Here is a 10000-nt window from a genome sequence, read left to right on the forward strand (position 1 = left end):
TATACTGTAGATACATTCTTGAATCCACGTACCTGCTGTCAGCATTGAGCAATTTCTGTTATTTATTTTACTGCACATTTGTGTATACATCCGTATACAGCATCCGGGACATGAGCTGGGTGGAGGGTATTAGATGGGTGGGGTTTGATAGGTGGAGGGTATTAGATGGGTGGAGGGTTAGATATAGGTGGAGCTGGGTATTAGATGGGTGGGGGTAGTTAGATAGGTGGAGGGTATTAGATGGGTGGAGGGTAGTTCGATGGGTGGAGGGTTAGATATAGGTGGAGCTGGGTATTAGATGGGTGGGGGTAGTTAGATAGGTGGAGGGTATTAGATGGGTGGAGGGTAGTTCGATGGGTGGAGGGTAAGAAGGGTGGAGGGTATTTCTGTATAACAGTGGACATGGACAGTGCTCATTTATCTTAACGGCAGGCTGGACTTTGATGTGAGCCTCATTAAATTGATGAATACCACACCCCTTCTAGAAATGATTAACTTCCTTCCTTCCTTCCTTCCTTCCTTCCTTTCCTTCCTTTCCTTCCTTTCCTTCCTTTCCTTCCTTTCCTTCCTTTCCTTCCTTTCCTTCCTTCACAACTGAGACTATCCCGGTGTTTAAACGTCTGTTTTTCTGCACTTCTGCGTTCACTATAGCTGTCGCGGTGTGTCTTTCATGTTCTTTTTGGTGTCCTGATGTGTCCTTTGCAGCACACAGTTGTTTTTGCTCAGATCTTCAAAAGGCTTCATTCTTACTGAAGGATTTATCATGGAGCTTCTCTCCATGTCTCCAGCATGGCGTGCGCTCTCTCTCTCTCTCTCTCTCCCCCCCCCAGGGCAGCCCAACACAACACAAACCAGCCTTTATACACAGCCTTCAGCACTCTGGAGAACCAACTGTTCAAGCTTTGGTCTTGTCCGTGGCAAATGTTTAATTTTCTTTTTACACGCCATTATAATGTTCTTATTTTGATCATAAGACCCAATTAGGTCTACTGAATCAACTCAATGAACTCCAGGTTTCCCTCAGAATATGCATGACACTTATTTACTACGAACACCATGGCATACTGTACTTGGAGTCCAACTACTAGTTGTTCTCCATGTTTTATTTGCAAGACCCCCTTAAAGGGACACTTCACCCTTTTTGCAAAATAATACATGTTAATGACGTTTAGAAGCTTTAGATCACTTTCCTGGGGGTATTTATGTGTGTCATATGTGGTTTTAGATATTTTAGATTGTAGCAGTGAGCCTGTTGTCTCTGATGTCATGGACACTGGTCTCACTACCTTCCTGGACTACAATTCCCATAATTCTTTGGTGCACTGCTCCTCCTTGTGGATAGGGGGAGAGCTGTCTTACTGAGACAACATGTAGTCCAGGAAGGAAGTGAGCCCAGTGTCCATGACATCAGAGACAACAGGCTCACTGCTACAATCTAAAATATCTAAAACCACATATTACACACATAAAGACCCCCAGGAAAGTGTTCTAAAGCTCCTAAACGTCATTAACATATATTTTTTTGCAAAAAGGGTGAAGTGTCCCTTTAACTCTCAGTGTACAAATAGAACCACACATGGAACCCACCCTGGGCAAGACGTAAGCTGAAAAGACTATCAGCGGAAGTGCGGGATTTTAGCGGAAGTATCGCCGAAGGAAATGACGTTGATGCTTTTACAAATCAGTTTACATTCTCCGCGAATGAAACAAGTGTTGTGATTGGTCATGGAAAATATCGTATCCGGGGGAAATACATCTGACGGATGTTCCGGAGGATACAACCGCCGATAGCTTCTCTGCCTTATACGTTGTGACCAGGCTTTTCTTTTCGCAGATAAGTAAGCCTCATGGGACCGAGGCTACATGGAACACTTTTTTACACTCTATATAGTTACAGAACTGTTATGGTCATGCAGGGCTATATCTCTTGTGTGTCTGGTAATATTACGTACTCCCTTTGTGTTTGTGGCAAAATATATATTTTGACAACGATGTCCACCCCAAACAGCTTCCACCAACAGGGGTATTTGTTTTACCCAAAAACACTTTACCGCAAACTAAACTAAATAAAACAACCAAGGAACTTAAGAAACTGTTAAACAAGCAATGGCCCTGGCAGCTCACCCCTATGGTGCTCATACAGCTTGTTGCTCCAAGCCCAACTGATTCACTGCCCCTGCAGCCACCCTCGTGTATAGGGACTATAGGGAGTGGATCCTACCACATGACATGGCATTAGCTCAGGGGTAGAGTGTCTGGTAGAACAGCCGGATGGGAACAGTGAGGTTCCCAGGTCAATATGGGCTCCCTCTGCAGAGAGGTATAGGCTATAGTGTCAAAGTGTCCTTGAGCAAGACACTGAACCCATAATTGTGCAGGTTGCTATACCTTCCATGCTTTCCTCCGCCATCGGTGTATGAATGTGTGAGTGTGAATGTACAATCTATGTAAAGTGCCATGGATAAAAGTGCTATATATAAATGCACTATACCAAGTAATCAATCAACAGTCATTAACCCAGCTACATATGCCCATAGCCTATATGGCTGACCTAAACATTCAAATGGATGTTGTACAAAATACTATAGTTACTTTTCTCACTCATCGTTATACATTCAAAAGAACATTTTGCTCTTGAATACAGACAGACAACACACCCCTCCTCCTCCTCCTCTACAACACTTGGCACCCTCCAATCTAGAGAGGAGTGTCAGCACTGGTGAGGTGACCAGTGACCACACCCATGAATGATGATTAACAGTAACACCACTATCAATACAACAGAAAACTTGGGAATACCAAGGATGTTAACACAGTAATTTCCAAAACCAGACCGGGCAATGTTAGTCAAATGGAAGCTGTTGTGTAGTTAGAAGTTTATTCTAACTCAGAACGTGACTAGCGAGTGTTGTAATCTCTAAGTACTGGACCCTCGTCTGGTTCTGATAGACCTAGGTCTTGTGTGTGTAGGCTGGGTGGTGTGTGACGACCCGGTTGAATCATTCCTTGGTCCGGCGGCGGACAGACGGACGGGCCCGGGAGAACTAACATGACACGAGACGTCCACAAAGTTTATTACATACATACAGAACATATATAGCTTTTGGATCCTCATATCCTAATGACGTCACTAACTAGACATAACGATCCAGCTGCCTGCAGCACGCTGACCTTGCTGTCTAAATGTCTCCACTCCAGGAGCTATACTATAAAGTATGTTACAGTTCAGGCAGTACACAATACATATCAAGTACATTGTATATTCACGTACAACGTACATTGTACAAGTACACAGCATAGGCACTCAGATCATATCATAATACTACAGCAAGACTAAACTAATTGATTCACACTATGTTGGGGAACAAAAACAATGCGACGCCAACCGGAAAAACCACCACCCGAACCCATAATTATATTTCCCCTTCTTTTTCTGAACCGGTTCACACGGGCCAGTTTAGAACAAATACCAGGCTTTCCTCATGCTTGTGAAAAACCTGCTGACATGAGGTTTAGCCTGGGCACGCACCATTTAATTTCGGTATCCGGACGGGAGCGGATGATATCGTTACGTCATGTTGTAGTATTGTTTTGTAGTCGACAGGCAGGAACAACAAACCCGAACTTCCTTTTCCCTCAAACCGATTTTTCTCAATAAAAGCTGCAGGCTACGAGAGCTTTTATTGTTATTCTTCCGGTTTGAGGGAAAAGGAAGTTTGTGTTTGTTGTTCCTGCCTGTCGACTACAAAACAATACTACAACATGACCTAACGATATCACCCGCTAGTCCCGAGCGGATCATAATACCGAAATGAAACAGAGATCAGGCTTTCCTCCGAGGTGGTGGAAAGCCTGGTGAGGCGAGGTTACATGAGGTTAGGTCCACGTTATTCGTCTTGAAGTTTTATCACCTGCTTCTGTTGGTCTTAGGGGTGCAACACTTAATCAAACTAATCGACATAATATATTATAAATTATATATATTCAAGTGCTTCTTGAATATTACAAAACAAATAATCAAGGCTATACAATAATTGATAAAACAATAATGGTAAATACTGGTAAATGGTGCATTTATATAGAGCATTTATCCAAGGTGATTTACATAGATTGTGCATCAATTCACCCATTAACACACACATTAATACACTGATGGCGGCGGAAACCATGCAAGGCACCAACCAGCACATCAGGAGCAATTAGGGGTTCAGAGCCTTGCTCAAGGACACTTCGACACTAACCCCTGGTACTAGTACTGAAAAAGTGTACCTTCAATTGGAAGGAACAACAGTGAGGTTCAATCCTATGTCAAACTTTACAATGTTGTTGTAAACCACTTTGCCACTAGATGGCGGTGTCGGACTTACAAACACTCATTTACAGTGGTAGACTTGCTCACTGGTACACATACACAAATGTAATTAGCCAGGTGCTGAAGTGTGTAGTTGTATCCTGTTAGCTGCTTTAGGCTGAACTATGTTTTAAATGTTACTTGGTTGTTTTCTATTATAATAAAAGTCCATCTGGATGTGCTATGTCCCAAAATATTATATAGGCTATGTATAATTTGAATTGCAACTTGTATAGATCAAGAATAGACCCTCATCAGGTTCCAGAATAATCTCGCCTTCTTTCATTCAGGAATTTGACCATGACATCTCTCTCTCTCTCTCTCTCTCTCTCTCTCTCTCTCTCTCTCTCTCTCTCTCTCTCTCTCTCTCTCTCTGATATTACAGTTACACATCATGTAGTCTATGTATTATCATATTTTGCTATATTCTGTACATTGTGGAGCTTGCATCTTGATATAACTGTCAAGGGCAACCTAGCTGAAGGAACACCCCTGCATGGCCTCAAGTGGAACCCTGTGTCCATCCCTAAAAGTTGCATTTTTGCATCATGTCAAATGAAATACCCCCAAAAGACCATTGCCTCGTGTCAGTACAATGTCAGCATCATGACAGCATCATGGTCAACAAATTAACAAAATAGCACAACTTATTAACAAATGCATTATTTATCCTCAGCTTTTAACTGTAATATAAAAAAATAAAAAAAAAAAGAAAAAAAACAACTTTGAACTGAGAAAGTGCATGTGAAAACACTTTGAACTGAGAGTGCATGTGAAAAGACTTTGAACTGAGTGAGAGTGCATGTGAACTTTGAACTGAGAGTGCACGTGAAAACACTTTGAACTGAGAAAGTGCACGTGAAAACACTTTGAACTGAGAAAGTGCAGGTGAAAACATTTTGAACTGAGAAAGTGCACATGAAAAGACTTTGAACTGAGAAAGTGCATGTGAAAATACTTTGAACTGAGAGTGCATATGAAAATACTTTGAACTGAGAAAGTGGAAAATACTTTGAACTGAAAGTGCATGCAGGGGGACACTGGGGTGGGACTTTCTCAGTTCAAAGTGTTTTCACTGTCCCCCCAGTGCCTCCCCAGTGTCCCCCCAGTGTCTCCCCAGTGCCTCCCTGGCTCCCCAGTGTCCCCCCTCCCCCCAGTGCCTCTTAAATTAACATTTAAATATTCCCCTTTTAAATCATGTATTTGTATTTCCAATGTACATTATGTACATTCTAACCACCCAGGTACTTGCAACTATACAAACCATTGTGTCTTAACAATAAATGGTGTCAACAACATAAGCAGAATGACCAATTTCATGTTTTGCCATGCTGCTTCCTCAGTAACCAAGTCTAGCAGCGCATTCAGACTAACAGGTAGCCCCTCTCGGCACCCCCCGTAAAGTTTTCTGAAATTTGGATGTGACTTTACTTATAGGGTCCCTATGCATTTATTCCACGCGTTATGGTAGACAGATGTACATACCCTCCGTGCAGGCCGTGCTGCGGCCTTTTGGTGGTGGTGAGATGTTTCAAAATAAGCATAAATCGGCTATAGGAGACAACGGAAACGTGAGAGAAATGTAATTTGGCGCAGAAGCCGTTAAGTTTTTTCGTTTGACCGTTTTGGCTGCCCTGAAATGATCTCTTCCTTCCTTCCTTGACTTCCTTATTGACTTCCCATTGTACCGCCTCCCGCACCGAGAGTGGCTAGCTGAGACAGAGCAGATCAGAGGCAGGAACATAGGGACGCGCAGCACACACACAATACGAATACGATCAATCAAAATGTGTACAATTTAAAGTCAGAATCTATTTCCATGTACCAAGATCACTCGATGCAGATAGTGCTGCAGGAATACACAGTGATCAGTCTTTTAGTGGTTGTGTTCCGTTTGATATCCTTCTCTTATCAAAGAAGCTCACAAATCTCTCTGCTATGTTTGGACATTGTTGTACTTCGCCCAGCAGATAGGCAAATGGGAGTTTTTTGTCATTAGTCATGTTTTAGAAAATGTCTGTGGGTGATTGTAATCTGTGGGAAAGATGTGTCTCTGATATCTTGGTACAGTGGACAGATGGTTAGAACATGTAGTAGGTCAGTTTCAGTGGGTGCATATAGTCTGTCTATGACGGCCTTTCTCTAATGCAAGACTGCAAGTTTTGGGTTGGTGACGGTGCTCACTGCTCACAATACCACGCCCTTCAAATAACCAATAATAAACTCATAATGACCGCAGGGCATTTTGTGAAAAACATATCTTCATTACGTCTTGGTGGCAGTTGGTAAAGTGTGTATGTGTGTGTGTGTGTGTGTGTGTGTGTGTGTGTGTGTGTGTGTGTGTGTGTGTGTGTGTGTGTGTGTGTGTGTGTGTGTGTGAGACTGTGTGTGTGTGTGTGTGTGTGTGTGTGTGTGTGTGTGTGTGTGTGTGTGTGTGTGTGTGTGTGTGTCTGTGTGTGATCACTGAATGTGAAGGGGCTGACAAACTGACCTGTTGAGCCATACAACACAGTATGGAAGCCCCATATAGTACCCCCCTTCACATTCAGTAGATCCTGTGATCTTTTGTGGCCATATGTAATTCCCTGGGGTCTAGTAGGTGTAATTAAAAAAATAAAATCGTAAATATGTATTTTTGTAAAAGAATAATACATATTTAGCCCCATGTTAGAATGCCCCCGCCCCCTGTCAAAAATAGCTTAAATCGCTAAAACGAAAGATAGCATCAAATGGAAGAAAAAAAACACTCATCTTATACTTTCTCTAATAACAACCTAAAACATGAACCTTGGTTGAAAAAAACTAAAGTTGTCCTTTAAGTGACTTATATAAGAATGTTTACCAACCTGGGGGTGCGCCAAAGATCGCATTGCACATCTTAAATGTTACAATAAAATATGAAGAGTTTAATGACTGTCTTCTTATGCTAGTGACCAAAATGATGACATCAAAATGATACTAACTTCATATAGCCTAGTACTGTGTACTAGTGGCCACTAGATGACGCCCTTGTCTCGGAAACAGAGATTGGCCAATATGCTTTATTATTTCTGACAGGGTTAGACAGGTGACAACTGACTAGTGATTCTAGATCAGTAGTGATAGTGTTTCATATTAGACTATTAGATATTATATTGTTTTCTGAACATAGACAATGAAATATTCCGTTCTGGCTTGATATTCCAAAAGTACAGGTTAACAGTGATTCTGAAACGTTTTGGTGTCAAGGACCTTAGGACCCCCAAATGTATTGTGTATTTTGCGATTTTAAAGCTAAACATAAAAAAATAGCAGATGTGCTATTTTTGAAACATATATAGGCTAAATGGATAAAGTGCTTTATTGACAATTTTACTGGGGACTCCCCTGCATGAACATTTCCAACCAGTAGGTGGCGATGTATCCAAGCAAATGTCATCTGGACAGCTCAAACTACAGCGTTAAGATTAATTTAATGAACCCATTAGAAAATAGTTGGCAGATCAGGCTTCTCACCACGAAAGAAAAAAGAAAATAAATGTATGATTCTCGATTCATGTTTAGCTCTTAACCGCAATATGTCACTGCAATTCACACAGTCTTGGTGCAATATCATTATATTATGAATTATGCTTTATGGACAATTGAGTTGATTGTCACGAGGGGAGATTTAAATTGGGGGTGTGGCTAGTGATTGACCTAACAACAACAAACTCCCACCTAGGTGGACTATAATATTCATAATAAATCAAAGAGTGAAGGGAAAAAACAGATAGGCATATAATTCGTATACAAATGGACCAGCTTGCCTATACTTTAACGTTATAGCCTTGTTCTTGGATGGATGCTGTTTTATTATTTATTTAGGTAGGAATCAGGATACAGAACAGCTCGTATGGCCGTATGGGCGCACCTGCAAATCATTAAATGTAATCTGAATATATAGCGTAGCCCAGCCTAATAACTCCTAGAAAATGGAACCTAATGGACCCGCGACCTCTTCCTCAGTGTTAATTAATGTATCCATCTGTATAGGCTATAACTCCGAATGTGGTACAATTGGAACCAAGTGAAGTCAGTCTCAGCCAGGTCTCAGGGTTTTCACAGTGTAGGCCTACGTGTTCGTAGACTGTAGATTAGAAACGCCCGTACTCCCTTTTCTCTCCTCTCTCTCCTCCTCTGTCACTGCCGTCGCGAAACATCCTCCTCCTCCTCCTCCTCGCGGAGTATTAATAGCCAGCCTAACGCAGATTGACAACGGTCTACTATATAATATATAGCCTCTAAAACTATAACCACCGCGATGATGATGGCCTCCGAATGAAGATGCGACCTCACGGTAAGATATAGCTGGCCTACCGTACCATTAGAATAGATATTATAGATTAGAGACAGCTGTTGTTGTTTTTTGTGCTTGCTTGGCTTTGTTGGATAGTCGGTTTTATCTTTAATGTGGGCTGTTGTTGTTTTTGTGTGTGACGTTGGGCTGAAAATAGTCCAGTTCATATCAGAGCTTTCTTTAGTAGCCTATAGAAGATATAATAACGCAGATATAGGCTGTATCTGCTGGGAGGAAAGCCTTTAGAAACGGCCGATAAAAGGAGGGGGGCGTTTTCTGTTACGATGGTTATTATAACGTAGAACGTAGGGATGTAGCTATTAGATTAACAATTGTCCAAAACGCTGTAAACGCATCGCTTAGAATATGGCAAAGCAAGCGCAGTCCTCCTAATTATGTCAAATCTGATCTGACAATACAGCTGAGCTGATGTTGTAACAGTGACGGTAGGCTATACAACCAGACAGTATAGTTATTGCTCTCTGCTGAAGCCCAGCTTTTTAATTTGGCTGAAAATATGTAGAATCTTTGGAAATGCTCATTGATTGAACGACACTGTTTGACATAATGACACTATTACACTGACTTATCTAAGAGACCGACAGACAGACAGACAGACAGACAGACAGACAGACAGACAGACAGACAGACAGACAGAGCTGCCATGTGAGTAGGATTAATTGTGCTATGGTTGTGAGTGGAATCAGTGGATGCACCAGTGATGATGCAGACAGTCTGGGTCGAGCAGCAGCACATTATTCCATGTAGCCTTTAATGAACTGCAAAGAGCCAACATCTCTCTCCCCATCTCTCCTCTCCTCTCCCCATCTCTCCTCTCCCCATGTGTCCCCCATCTCCTCTCTTCTCCCAATTAACTATTTAAGAATGGTACTATTAACTATTTAAGAATGTTTTACTTATAGGCCTACAATGAAATCACAGTAATGAAACAAACCATTTTCAACAAATGATGGTAAATAGTGACTTTAGCCTGATGTTTGTTGACTGCCATGTACACTATACAGTGCAGAGAAAAACAATTGTAGTGCTTCAAATAAAATAATATATCTCTCCTCTCCTCTCCTCTCCTCTCCTCTCCTCTCCTCTCCTCTCCTCTCCTCTCCTCTCCTCTCCTCTCCTCTCCTCTCCTCTCTGGAGATGATTTCATCACAGCCATAAATAACAATTTTTTTATTATCGTACGGCACTTTTCATTGCGTGTGTTTTACTGTGTTTCACAAGGCGCCATGGAGCAATAACATTTTTAACCTTGACCGGAATTGTTAAAGTCCTATAAAGGATATCCCAACCCTGTCCCCTGACAAAGTCGT

General features: G+C 41.7%; 1 protein-coding gene across 1 annotated transcript in view; it reads left to right on the plus strand.

Annotated features, from left to right (window-relative positions):
• The first annotated feature begins 8517 nt into the window (after positions 1–8517).
• Positions 8518–10000, plus strand: part of LOC308323462 (testis-expressed protein 2-like) — a 55266-nt gene continuing 53783 nt past the window's right edge. Inside the window, exon 1 of the mRNA XM_080775191.1 lies at positions 8518–8669. The gene's annotated coding sequence lies outside the window, so the exon portion shown is untranslated. The remainder of the gene's footprint in view (positions 8670–10000) is intronic.

Source organism: Protomyctophum bolini (genome assembly GCF_963924005.1).
Source record: "Protomyctophum bolini genome assembly, chromosome: 11".
In the NCBI taxonomy this organism is placed as follows: Eukaryota; Metazoa; Chordata; class Actinopteri; order Myctophiformes; family Myctophidae; genus Protomyctophum; species Protomyctophum bolini.